Raw genomic sequence first — 13,553 nt, 5'->3', positions numbered from 1 at the left:
TCTAGTACCTCATGACTCCAGTTTGTTAAAAAAAGTTAAGTTTATCTTGTTCCATTCTCTATAAAAATGTGCATCTTACGTCACAGAATGAAAGCACTATAGCTGATTTAATTATTCAATAGTCATAAGATTTTAGTTTTTACCTCTGGATAAGGAGTCTAGAGACTCTGGTAGATGACAGTCAAAATTCATGTCCTTGGTGAAGGTGATTTGTTTATCCTGACATTATGTTAAAGGAAAAAATACTAAATATATAAATAAAATCAAAGTATGCCATGCAGGGACCAATAATGGTAATTAACCAAATTTTACAAGTAATCCAATTAAGGGCAACTGAGATTCATTAAAAATGATGGAGGGCTTTTATTCATCTTCAGAGTTTTTAATATTTTATTTTATACCATGGTTAATTTAAACCTTTCCTCAGTGATAAAGAACTAGGCCATAACTCCTTGAAGGGGGAGTAGATAGGAGAAGAGAAAATAGTATTAATGTACTCATGGTGAGATATGACAGTTGTTGGTTGATCATTGTATTGTATTAGTTATTTATTGCTGTGTAACAAATTACCCTACAAGGTAGTGACTGAAAACAACAGTAAATATTTGTTACCTATCACAGTTTCTATGTGGCAGGAATCCAGGAGAGGATTAGTGGGCAGTTTTGGCTTAGGGTCTTTTGTGAGGTTGTGGTCAAGATGTCAGGTAGAATTGTAGATATATGAAAGCTTGGGCTGGAGGATCTGCCTCCATGGCTCACTTAACGTGACTAGAAAGTTGGTGCTGGTTGTTGGCAGGAGGCCAAAATTTCTTCCTACATGGGCCTCTCCTCAGGACTGCTTGAGTGTCCTTACAACATGACAGCTGACTTCCCCAAGAGTAATAAATACAAGAGAAAGGGAGGTGGAAAACTCAATGTATTTATAACCTAAATTCAGAAGTCATACACCATCACTCTCTCAAGTATTCTGTTGGTTATAGAGGCCAGGCATGATTTAATATGGGAGGAGATTGTGCAAGGCTATGAATACCAGGCGTCATGGATCATTGGGTGCCATCTTGGAGGCTGGCTACCACAGCTACCATCTTTAAAATGTGGAAAAATTAAATAAAAGAAGGACAAGCATGGACAAGGTATAAATATGGGATTGGCATGAAGCAAGTAAGCTGATAATCTCTATGTATAATGCTGAGATCTGCTGCAAAAAAGATGTAGCCTCTTAGTTTTATGGAAAACAAGCCTGTAGATAGAGCTTCGTAACATTCTAGGATATAGTTTTTAGTTTTTTAAATTTTATTTTTACACTTTGACTTTATTATTATTAGTGACTTAATGAGAGAATCAGTAAACAAAAGTATGCATGAATGGAAAAGGCTCCAAATTTGGACCAGTGAATATCTGGGGTGCCTGAATCAATGATTTTGATTAAACCCTATAACTCTGAGGCCAGAGACCTAGTTAATGACTATATGGAAAATGAACTTACAGCAGAAGTTAATAATATTCAGGATTTTGTTAGGCTATTAAGGTTCATAGGTCTGGATTGTATTACTGTAAGTGAATTAATGAACAAAGAAATATATATATATATATATATATATATATATATATATAAATGAAGACAAGGAAAGCCATATGTGGTCCAATTATGATGTTTAATATATTTTTTATTATTAATATTTTTCTGAAATACTCAGTTCCAACATGAATCTATTTGGGTAAGTAGCATATAGAGATAAATACCTGGAAATCAATGTTGTTCTGCATTATTTGGGCAGTGCTGGTTGCTTATTGAAAATAAGAAGATATGATCTAATTGGTTATGTCTGGGAGTAATGAGCACATGAGCAGCTGTTAATACCATTGAAATTTCTGATCCAGTTTCTATGTTCAGTGGTACTGGTGATATTATGAGTGAATGTATAAATACAGTCATCTTTCAACCAGTTATTTTGAAGAAGGTAAAGTGGGATTTCTCAACCTCGCACTATTGGCATTTTGAGCTGGGTAATTCATTGCTGTTGGAGCACTGTCCGGTACACTGTAGAATGTTTGGTAACTTCACTGACTTCTACTAACTAGATGCCAGTATTGACCCCCTCTCCCATTGTGACAACCAAAAATATCTCAACATTGACATATGTCCTCTGGGGGCAATATCCCCCCCAATGAGGACCACTAGGTAAAGCATGGATCAAAGAGGAACATGTGTTAAAAAACAATGTGACTCATTTGTCCTATTGTTCCTTACTGATATTAAGACAAAGAAAAATCAAACTAGGCTCTTCCCACATTATCTCAGGTTCATGTGTATCTAATTGTATTGCAGTTTGAGTTGTTGATGGATTGATCATATTGTGTTTTCTCTGGAAAAATAAATTGATGTTCAAATTATTCATGAGTACAAAAGTAAATGAATAAATAAAACAATGAATTGATAAATAAATACACAAAGTAGGGTCTAGCATGGACTATTGGTGAAAATGTGCCATGAAAGAAGTATTTAAGTAAATCCAATCCTGCACAAGTGACATCTACTCAACCTAAGTTGGGCTGTGAAAGAAAATAAGATGGAGGACGTTTTCATCCCTTTCAGAGCGGATGATTATTCCACTGTATTTTTTTTTTTTTTTTTTTTTTTTTTTTTTTTTGCTGTACGCGGGCCTCTCACTGCTGTGGCCTCTCCCGTTGCGGAGCACAGGCTCCGGACACACAGGCTCCGCGGCCATGGCTTGCGGGCCCAGCCGCTCCGCGGCATGTGGGATCCTCCGGGATCGGGGCACGAACCCGTGTCCCCCGCATCGGCAGGCGGACTCTCAACCACTGCGCCACCATGGAAGCCCTCCACTGTATTTTTGTACCACAGCTAATTTAAATTTCCTCAAATGACTTAGGCTATTGACTCTTTAATGAGAGCACGTAAGAAGATGGTTGATGTTGTCAGGGCTCCTATTGTGGGGTAAAGATTGTGGGTTCATGGTCATTTACTGTATCATGTTTAAAATAGGGACAAATTAAATGAAAAGGAGTAAGCATGGATCTGCCATGAGTACAGAATTTCTAAGAAGCAAGGAAGTTAATTAATCCATGTGTGTGACTTTAAGATTCATACACTGAACTTAGCAATATCAGAGTTCTTAATTTTGGGATTTTTGTGTGTTTACTTTTTATTGTTAGTGAATCACTGAATGAGTCAATCAATAAAGGTGCAAATGAATGAAGAAAAAGAGTGCCAAGCCTAAACCAATTATGAGTATCCTGGGGTGTCTGAATCTGAAATTTTGATTAATCCTTATAGCTGTGAGATTTATTAGAAAAAGAAAATTACCCTATTATCTCTGTGGGAAATGATCATATAGCAGAAGTGAGGAAGTGTCAGTTCTTATTCTTGGTCTGTTGAGGTTCTTGAGTATAGATTACATTTTAAGTAAGTTAGTGTGTGAATAAAATATGTAAATGAATGAAGACAAGGAAGGCCCTGAATGGATCAATTATGAGAGTATGCAATTAAATAAGGAACAAGACTAATATGATTTAGAAATGCTGAGTTCCAATAAAATTAAATAGATCAAAGCTCTTACACTTTTGAGTAAGAAACATAAAAGACAATTTTATATGAGTCAATGTTGCAATTGATGAAAAGCAAATTTTGTTTTTGTTTTTGTTTTAGATGTTGCTTACTTTTCTAAAATACTTTATTTTTTTAGAGCAGTTTTAGGTTCATAGCATAATTGAGAGGAATGTACAGAGATTTCCCATAATCCCCCCAGCTCTACATGTATATAGCCTCCCCCATTATCAACATCCTGCACCAGAGGGGTACATTTGTTATAACTGATGAACCTTCACTGACACATCATTTTCACCCAAAGTCTGTAGTTGACCTCAGGGTTCACTCTTGGTGGTAAATTCAGTGGTTTTGGACAAATGTATAATGACATGGATCCACCATTACAGTATCACACAGAATATACTTTGCTGCCCTAAAAATCCTCTGTGCTCCATTCATCCTTCTCTCCCCTTAACCTCTGGCAACCTCTCCATTTACTGTCCCCCTAGTTTTGACTTTTTCAGAATGTAATAGTGTTGGAATTATACAGTACATAGCCATTTCATATTGTCTTTTTAAATTTAGTAATATGTGTTTAAGGTTCCTTCACACCTTTTTATGGCTTTGATAGCTCCTTTCTTTTTAGTGAAGAATAATCTTCCATTATTTTGATGTAACACAGTTTATCCATTCACCCACTGAAGGATATCTTGGCTGCTTCCAAGTTTTGGCAATTTTGAATAAAGCTGCTATAAGTATCCATTTGGAGGTTTCTGTCTGGACATAAGTTTTCAGCTCCTTTGGGTAAATACCAAGGAGTGTGATTTCTGGATCGTATGGTAAGAAGATGTTTAGTTTCGTAAGGAACTGCCAAATATCTATTCTAATAGATGTGTAGTGGTATTTCATTGTTTTAATTTGCATTTCCCTCATGACATATGATGTGGAGAATCTTTTCATATGCTTATTTGCCATCTGTATATCTTCTTTGGTGAGGTATCTGTTGAGGTCTTTGACTTTTTTTTTTTTAATAGATCTTTATTGGAGTATAATTGCTTCACAATACCATGTTAGTTTCTGTTGCACAACAAAGTGAATCAGCAATAATGCATACACATGTCCCCATATCCCCTCTCTCGTAAGCTTCCCTCCCGGCCTCCCTGTTCCACCCCTCTAGGTCATCCCAAATCACCGGGCTGATTTCCCTATGCTATGCTGCTGCTTCCCACCAACCATTTTAAATTCGGTCGTGTATATATGTTGATGCTACTCTCACTTCACCCCAGCTTCACCCTCCCACCCATGTCATCAAGTCCATTCTCTATGCTTACCTCTTTATTCCTGCCCTGCAACTAAGTTCAGCAGTATCTTTTTTTTTTTTTTTAGATTCCATATATATGTGTTAGCATATGGTATTTGTTTTTCTCTTTCTGACTTACTTCACACTATATGACAGACTTTGTGTCCATCCACCTCACTACAAATAACTCAATTTCATTTCTTTTTTGTTTTGAATTTTATGTATTTTTTATACAGCAGGTTCTTATTTGTCATCAATTTTATACACATCAGTGTATACATGTCAATCCCAATCGCCCAGTTCATCACACCACCATCCCCACCCCACCGCGGCTTTCCCCCCTTGGTGTCCATACATTTGTTCTCTACATCTGTGTCTCAACTTTTCTCCTGCACACCAGTTCATCTGTACCATTTTTCTAGGTTCCACATACATGAATATACGATATTTGTTTTTCTCTTTCTGACTTACTTCACTCTGTATAACAGACTCTAGATCCATCCACGTCTCAACAGATGACCCAATTTCGTTCCTTTTTATGGCTGAGTAATATTCCATTGTATATATGTACCACAACTTCTTTATCCATTCATCTGTTGATGGGCATTTAGGTTGCTTCCATGACCTGGCTATTGTAAATAGTGCTGCACTGAATATTGCGGTGCATGTGTCTTTTTGAATTATGGTTTTCTCTGGGTTTAGGCCCAGTAGTGGGATTGCAGGATCATATGGTGATTCTATTTTTAGTTTTTTAAGGAACCTCCATACTGTTCTCCATAGTGGCTGTATCAATTTACATTCCCACCAACAGTGCAAGAGGGTTCCCTTTTATTCACACCCTCTCCAGCATTTGTTGTTTGTAGATTTTCTGATGACACCCATTCTAACTGGTGTGAGGTGATACCTCATTGTAGTTTTGATTTACATTTCTCTAATAATTAGTGATGTTGAGCAGCTTTTCATGTGCTTCTTGGCCATCTGTATGTCTTCTTTGGAGAAATGTCTATTTAGGTCTTCAGCCCATTTTTGGATTGGGTTGTTTGTTTCTTTAATATTGAGCTGCATGAGCTGTTTATATATTTTGGAGATTAATCCTTTGTCTGTTGATTCCTTTGCAAATATTTTCTCCCATTCTGAGAGTTGACTTTTGGTCTTGTTTATGGTTTCCTTTGCTGTACCAAAGCTTTTAAGTTTCATTAGGTCCCATTTGTTTATTTTTGTTTTTATTTCCATTCCTCTAGGAGGTGGATCAAAAAAGATCTTGCTGTGATTTATGTCAAAGAGTGTTCTTCCTATGTTTTCCTCTAAGAGTTTTATAGTGTCCAGTCTTAAATTTAGGTCTCGAATCCATTTTGAGTTTATTTTTGTGTATGGTGTTAGGGAGTGTTCTAATTTCATTCTTTTACATGTAGCTGTCCAGTTTTCCCAGCACCATTTATTGAAGAGACTGTCTTTTCTCTGTTGTATATCCTTGCCTCCTCTGTCATAGATTAGTTGACCATAGGTGCATGGGTTTATCTCTGGGCTTTCTATTTTGTTCCATTGATCTATGTTTCTGTTTTTGTGCCAGTACCATATTGTCTTGATTAGTGTAGTTTTGTAGTATAGTCTGAAGTTAAGGAGTCTGATTCCTCCCGCTCCATTTTTTTCCCTCAAGACTGCTTTGTCTATTTGGGGTCTTTTGTGTCTCCATACAAATTTTAAGATTTTTTTGTTCTAGTTCTGTAAAAAATGCCATTGGTAATTTCATAGGGATTGCATTGAATCTGTAGATTGCTGTGGGTGGTATAGTCATTTTCACAATATTGATTCTTCCAATCCAAGAACATGTTATATCTCTCCATCTGTTGGTATCATCTTTAATTTCTTTCATCAGTGCCTTATAGTTTTCTGCATACAGGTCTTTTTTCTCCCGAGGTAGGTTTATTCCTAGGTATTTTATTCTTTTTGGTGCAGTGGTAAATAGGAGTGTTTCCTTAATTTTTCTTTCAGATTTTTCATCATTAGTCTATAGGAATGCAAGAGATTTCTGTGCATTAATTTTGTATCCTGCTACTTTACCAAGTTCATTGATTAGCTCTAGTAGTTTTCTGGTGGCATTTTTAGGATTCTCTATGTATAGTATCATGTCATCTGTAAACAGTGAGAGTTTTACTTCTTCTTTTCCAATTTGTATTCCTTTTATTTCTTTTTCTTCTCTGATTGCCATGGCTAGGACTTCCAAAACTATGTTGAATAATAGTGGTAACAGTGGACATCCTTGTCTTGTTCCTGATCTTAGAGAAAAGGCTTTCAGTTTTTCACCATTGAGAATGATGTTTGCTGTGGGTTTATCATATATGGCCTTCATTATGTTGAGGCAGGTTCCCTCTATGCCCAGTTTCTGGAGAGCTTTAATCATAAATGGGTGTTGAATTTTGTCAAAAGGTTTTTCTGCATCTATTGAGATGATCATATGGTTTTTATTCTTCAATTTGTTAATATGGTGTATCACATTGATTGATTTGCATATATTGAAGAATCCTTGCATCCCTGGGATAAATCCTACTTGTTCATGGTGTATGATCCTTTTAATGTGTTGTTGGATCCTGTTTGCTAGTATTTTGTTGAGGATATTTGCGTCTATATTCATCAGTGATATTGGTCTGTAATTTTCTTTTTTTTGTAGTATCTTTATCTGGTTTTGGTATCAGGATGCTGATGTCCTCATAGAATGAGTTTGGGAGTGTTCTTTCCTCTGCAATTTTTTGGAAGAGTTTGAGAAGGATAGGTGTTAGCTCTTCTCTAAATGTTTGATAGATTCACGTGTGAAGCCATCTGGTCCTGGACTTTTGTTTGTTGGAAGATTTTTAATCACAGTTTCAGTTTCATTACTTGTGATTGGTCTGTTCACATTTTCTATTTCTTCCTAGTTCAGTCTTGGAAGGTTATACCTTTCTAAGAATTTGTCCATTTCTTCCAGGTTGTCCATTTTATTGGCATAGAGTTGCTTGTAGTAGTCTCTTAGGATGCTATGTATTTCTGCAGTGTCAGTTGTAACTTCTCCTTTTTCATTTCTAATTTTATTGATTTGAGTCCTCTCCCTCTTTTTCTTGACGAGTCTGGCTAATGGTTTATCAATTTTATCTTCTCAATTAACCAGCTTTTAGTTTTATTGATCTTTGCTCTTGTTTTCTTTGTTTCTGTTTCATTTATTTCTGCTCTGATCTTTATGATTTCTTTCCTTCTGCTAACTTTGGGTTCTGTTTGTTCTTCTTTCTCTAGTTCCTTTTGGTGTAAGGTTAGATTGTTTATTTGAGATTTTTCTTATTTCTTCAGGTAAGCTTGTATAGCTATAAACTTCCCTCTTAGAACTGCTTTTGCTGCATCCCATAGGTTTTGGATCGTCATGTTTTCATTGTCATTTGTCTCTAGGTATTTTTTGATTTCCTCTTTGATTTCTTCAGTGATCTCTTGGTTATTTAGTAACGTATTGTTTAGCCTCCATGTGATTCTGTTTTTTAGGTTTTTTTCCCCATAATTCCTTTCTAATCTCATAGCGTTGTGGTCTGAAAAGATGTTTGATATGATTTCAATGTTCTTAAATTTACTGAGGCTTGATTTGTGACCCAAGATGTGATCCATCCTGGAGAATGTTCCATGCACAATTAAGAAGAAAGTGTTATATACTGTTTTTGGATGGAATGACCTATAAATATCAATTAATCTATCTGGTTATTGTGTCATTTAAAGCTTCTGTTTCCTTATTTATTTTCATTTTGGATGATCTGTCCATTGGTGTAAGTGAGGTGTTAAAAGTCCCCCACTATTATTGTGTTACTGTCTGTTTACTCTTTTATAGCTGTTAACAGTTGCCTTATGTATTGAGGTGCTCCCATGTTAGGTGCATATATATTTATAATTGTTATATCTTCTTCTTGGATTGATCCCTTGATCATTATGTAGTGTCCTTCCTTGTCTCTTGTAACATTCTTTATTTTAAAATCTATTTTATCTGATATGAGTATAGCTACTCCAGCTTTCTTTTGATTTCCATTTGCATGGAATATCTTTTTCTATCCTCTCACTTTCAGTCTGTATGTGTCCCTAGGTCTGAAGTGGGTCTCTTGTAGACAGCATATATATGGGTCTTGTTTTTGTATTCACTCAGCGAGACTGTGTCTTTTGGTTGGAGCATTTAACCCATTCACATTTAAGGTAATTATCAATATGTATGTTCCTATGACCATTTTCTTAATTGTTTGGGTTTGTTTTAGTACGTCCTTTTCTTCTCTTGTGTTTCCCACTTAGAGAAGTTCCTTTAGCATTCGTTGTAGAGCTGGTTTGGTGGTGCTGAATTCTCTTAGCTTTTGCTTGTCTGTAAAGCTTTTGATTTCTCCATCGAATCTGCATGAGATCCTTGCCAGGTAGAGTAATTTTGGTTGTAGGTTCTTCCCTTTCATCACTAAGTATATCATGCCTCTCCCTTCTGGCTTGTAGAGTTTTTGTTGAGAAATCAACTGTTAACCTTACGGTAGTTCCCTTGTATATTTGTCGATTTTCCCTCGCTGCTTTCAATAATTTTTCTTTGTCTTTAATTTTTGCCAATTTGTTTACTATGTGTCTCGGCATGTTTCTCCTTGGGTTTATCCTGTATGGGACTCACTGCACTTCCTGGACTTGGGTGGCTATTTCCTTTCCCATGTTAGGGAAGTTTTCAACTATAATCTCTTCAAATATTTTCTCTGGTCCTTTCTCTGTCTCTTCTCCTTCTGGGACCCCTATAATGCGAATGTTGTTGCATTTAATGTTTTCCCAGAGGTCTCTTAGGCTGTCTTCATTTCTTTTCATTCTTTTTTCTTTATTCTATTCTGCAGCAGTGAATTCCACAATTCTGTCTTCCAGGTCACTTATCCGTTCTTCTGCCTCAGTTATTCTGCTCTTGATTCCTTCTAGTGTACTTTTCATTTCAGTTATTGTATTGTTCATCTCTATTTGTTTATTCTTTAATTCTTCTAGGTCTTTGTTAAACATTTCTTGCATCTTCTCGATCTTTGCCTCCATTCTTTTTCCGAGGTCCTGGATGATCTTCACTATCATTATTCTGAATTCTTTTTCTGGAAGGTTGCCTATCTTCACTTCATTTAGTTGTTTTTCTGGGGTTTTATCTTGTTCCTTCATCTGGTACATAGCCCTCTGCCTTTTCATCTTGTCTTTCTTCCTGTGAATATGGTTTTTGTTCCACAGGCTGCAGGATTGTAGTTCTTCTTGCTTCTGCTCTCTTCCCTCTGGTGAATGAGGCTGTCTAGAGGCTTCTTTGACTCTTTTTTTAATGAAGTTGTTTATTTTCTTTTTTCCCCCTTAATTTTATTTATTTATTACTGGCTGTGTTGATCTTTGTTGCTGCACGTGGGCTTTCTCTAGTTGCAGCAAGCAGGCGCTACTCTTCATTGCAGTGCATGGGCTTCTCATTGTGGTGGCTTCTCTTGTTGCTGAGAATGGGCTCTAGGTGTGTGGTTTTCAGTAGTTGTGGCACACAGGCTCAGTAGTTGTGGCCTGTGGGCTCTAGAGTGCAGGCTCAGTAGTTGTCGCACACGGGCTTAGTTGCTCTGTGTCATGTGGGATCTTTCTGGGCCAGGGCTTGAACCCGTGTCCCTGCATTGGCAGGCAGATTCTTAAGCAGTGTGCCACCAGGGAATTCCCAAGTTGTTTGTTTTCTTATTGTTGATTTTAAGTATTCTTTGTGTGTTTTGGATAATAGTCATTTATCAGACATGTCTTGCAAATATTTTTTCCCCCAATCTGTGGCTTGTATTTTGTTCTTATGAAACTTTCTTTGCAGAGCAGAATCTTTTCATTTTAATGAAGTCCAACTTATCAATTATTTCACGTATGTCTTTGGTGTTGTATTTAAAAAGTCATCACTTGAACCACCTCCTAGTGAAATGGAAATAAAAACAAAAATAAACAAATGTGACCTAATGAAACTTATAAGCTTTTGCACAGCAAAGGAAACCATAAACAAGACCAAAACACAACCCTCAGAATGGGAGAAAATATTTGCAAATGAAGCAACTGACAAAAGATTAATCTCCAAAATTTACAAGCAGCTCAATAACAAGAAAACAAGCAACCCAACCCAAAAATGAGCAGAAGACCTGAGTAGACATTTCTCCAAAGAAGATATACAGATTGCCAGCAAACACATGAAAGAATACTCAACATCATTAATCTATAGAGAAATGCAAATCAAAACTACAATGAGATATCATCTCACACTGGTCAGAATGGCCATCATCAAAAAATCTAGAAACAATGAATTCTGGAGAGGGTGTGGAGAAAAGGGAACCCTCTTGCACTGTTGATGGGAATGTAAATTGATACAGCCACTATGGAGAACTGTATGGAGGTTCTTTAAAAAATTAAAAATAGAACTACCATATGACACAGCAATCCCACTACTGGGCATATACCCTGAGAAAACCATAATTCAAAAAGAGTCGTGTATCAAAATGTTCATTGCAGCTCTATTTACAATAGCCAGGACATGGAAGCAACCTAAGTGTCCATCGACAGATGAATGGATAAAGAAGATGTGGCACATATATACAATGGAATATTACTCAGCCATGAAAAGAAACAAAATTGAGTTATTTGTAGTGAGGTGAATGGACCTAGAGTCTGTCATACAGAGTGAAGTAAGTCAGAAAGAGAAAAACAAATATAGTAGTCTAACACATGTATATGGAATCTAAGAAAAAAAAAGTCATGAAGAACCTAGGGGTATGAAGGGAATAAAGACACAGACCTACTAGAACATGGACTTGAGGTTATGGGGAGGGGGAATGGTAAGCTGTGACAAAGTGAGAGAGTGGCATGGACATATATACACTACCAAATGTAAAATAGATAGCTAGTGGGAAGCAGCTGCATAGAACAGGGAGATCAGCTGGGTGCTTTGTGACCACCTAGAGGGGTGGGATAGGGAGGGTGGGAGGGAGGGAGATGCAAGAGGGAAGAGATATGGGAACATATGTATATGTATAACTGATTCACTTTGTTATAAAGCAGAAACTAACACACCATTGTAAAGCAATTGTACTCCAATAAAGATGTTAAAAAAAAAAAGTCATCACTAAACACAATGTCAGCTAGATTTTCTCTTATGTTATCTTCTAGGGGTTTTATTGTTTTACATTTTTCATTTAGGTCTATGATCCAATTTGAGTTAATTTTTGGGAAGCGTGTAAGTTCTTTGTCTAGATTTCTTTCTTTCTTTTTTTTAATGTGGACGTCCAGTTGTTCCAGCACCACTTATTGAAGAGTGCTCCTTTTTCAAAACTCAGTTGCCCATATTTATGTGGGCCTTATTTCTGGGTTCTATTCTGTTCCATGGAGCAGTTTGTGAATTCTTTCACCAATACCACAGTCTTGATTATTGTAGCTTTATAGTAAGTCTTGAAGTCAGATACTGCCATACCTCCAACTTTGTTTCTCAATATTGCGTTGGCTATTCTGTTTTTTTTTTTTTGCCTATCCATATAAATTTTAGGATCACTGTGTCTATGTCCACAAAACAACTTGCTGGGATTTTCATTGGAATTGCCTTGAATCTATAGATCAAGTTGGAAAGAACTGACATTTAGACAATATTGACTCTTCCTATCCATGAACATGGAATATCTTTCCATTTATTTAGTTCTTCTTTGATTATTTTCATCTGAGTTTTATAGTTTTCCTCATATACTATTTATACATATTTTGTCAGTTTTATACCTAAGTATTTCATTTTTTAGGTGCCAATGTAAATAATATTATGTTTTTAATTTCAAATTCCACATGTTCATTGCTATTATATTGGAAAGTGTTTGACTTTTATTTGTTTACCTTGTATCCTGCAGCCTTGCTATATTTGCTTATGAGTTCCAGGAGTTTTTTGATTAGTGCTTTTGTATTTGCTACATAAACGAACATGTCATCTGTTAATAAAGACAGTTTTATTTCTTCTTTCACTAATAGTATACTTTTTATTTCCTTTTATTCTCTTGTTATGTTAGCTATAACTTCCAGTACAATGTTGAAAAGAAGTGTTGAGAGGGAACATCCTTGCATTGATACTGATATTAGTGGGAAAGCTTCAAATTTTACATCATTAGGTATGATATTAGCTATAGGTTTTTTGTAAATATTCTTTGTCAAGTTGAAGAAATTCCTCTCTATTCCTAGTTTACTGAGAGTTATTTTTTCTCATGAATTGCTGTTGTATTTTATCAGATGCTTTTTATGCATCTATTGATATGATCATGTGAGTATTCTCCTTTAGCCTTTTGATGTGATAGATTACACTAATTGACTTTTGAATATTGAACCAGCCTTGCATAGTGGGATAAATTCCAGTTGATCATATTGTATTTGTTTTTATACATTGTTGGTTTCAATTTGCTGATATTTTGTTGAGGATTTTTGCACCTATGTTCATGAGAGATATTGTTCTGTAGTTTTTTTGTAATTTTTTTATTAGAGTAATGCTGGCTCCATAGAATGGTTTAGGAAGTGTCTTCTCAGCTTGTATCTTCTAAAAAAGGCTTTAACAATCTACAGATTCAGTGCAATCCTTATCAAACTACCACTAGCATTTTTCACAGAACTAGAACAAAAAATTTCACAATTTGTATGGAAACACAAAAGACCCCCAATAGCCAAAGCAGTCTTGAGAGAGAAAAA

The sequence above is a fragment of the Mesoplodon densirostris genome, chromosome 4, assembly GCF_025265405.1.
Source record: "Mesoplodon densirostris isolate mMesDen1 chromosome 4, mMesDen1 primary haplotype, whole genome shotgun sequence".
Taxonomy (NCBI): Eukaryota; Metazoa; Chordata; class Mammalia; order Artiodactyla; family Ziphiidae; genus Mesoplodon; species Mesoplodon densirostris.
The sequence above is the reverse complement of the archived record's forward strand: the minus strand, read 5'-3'. Positions refer to the sequence as shown.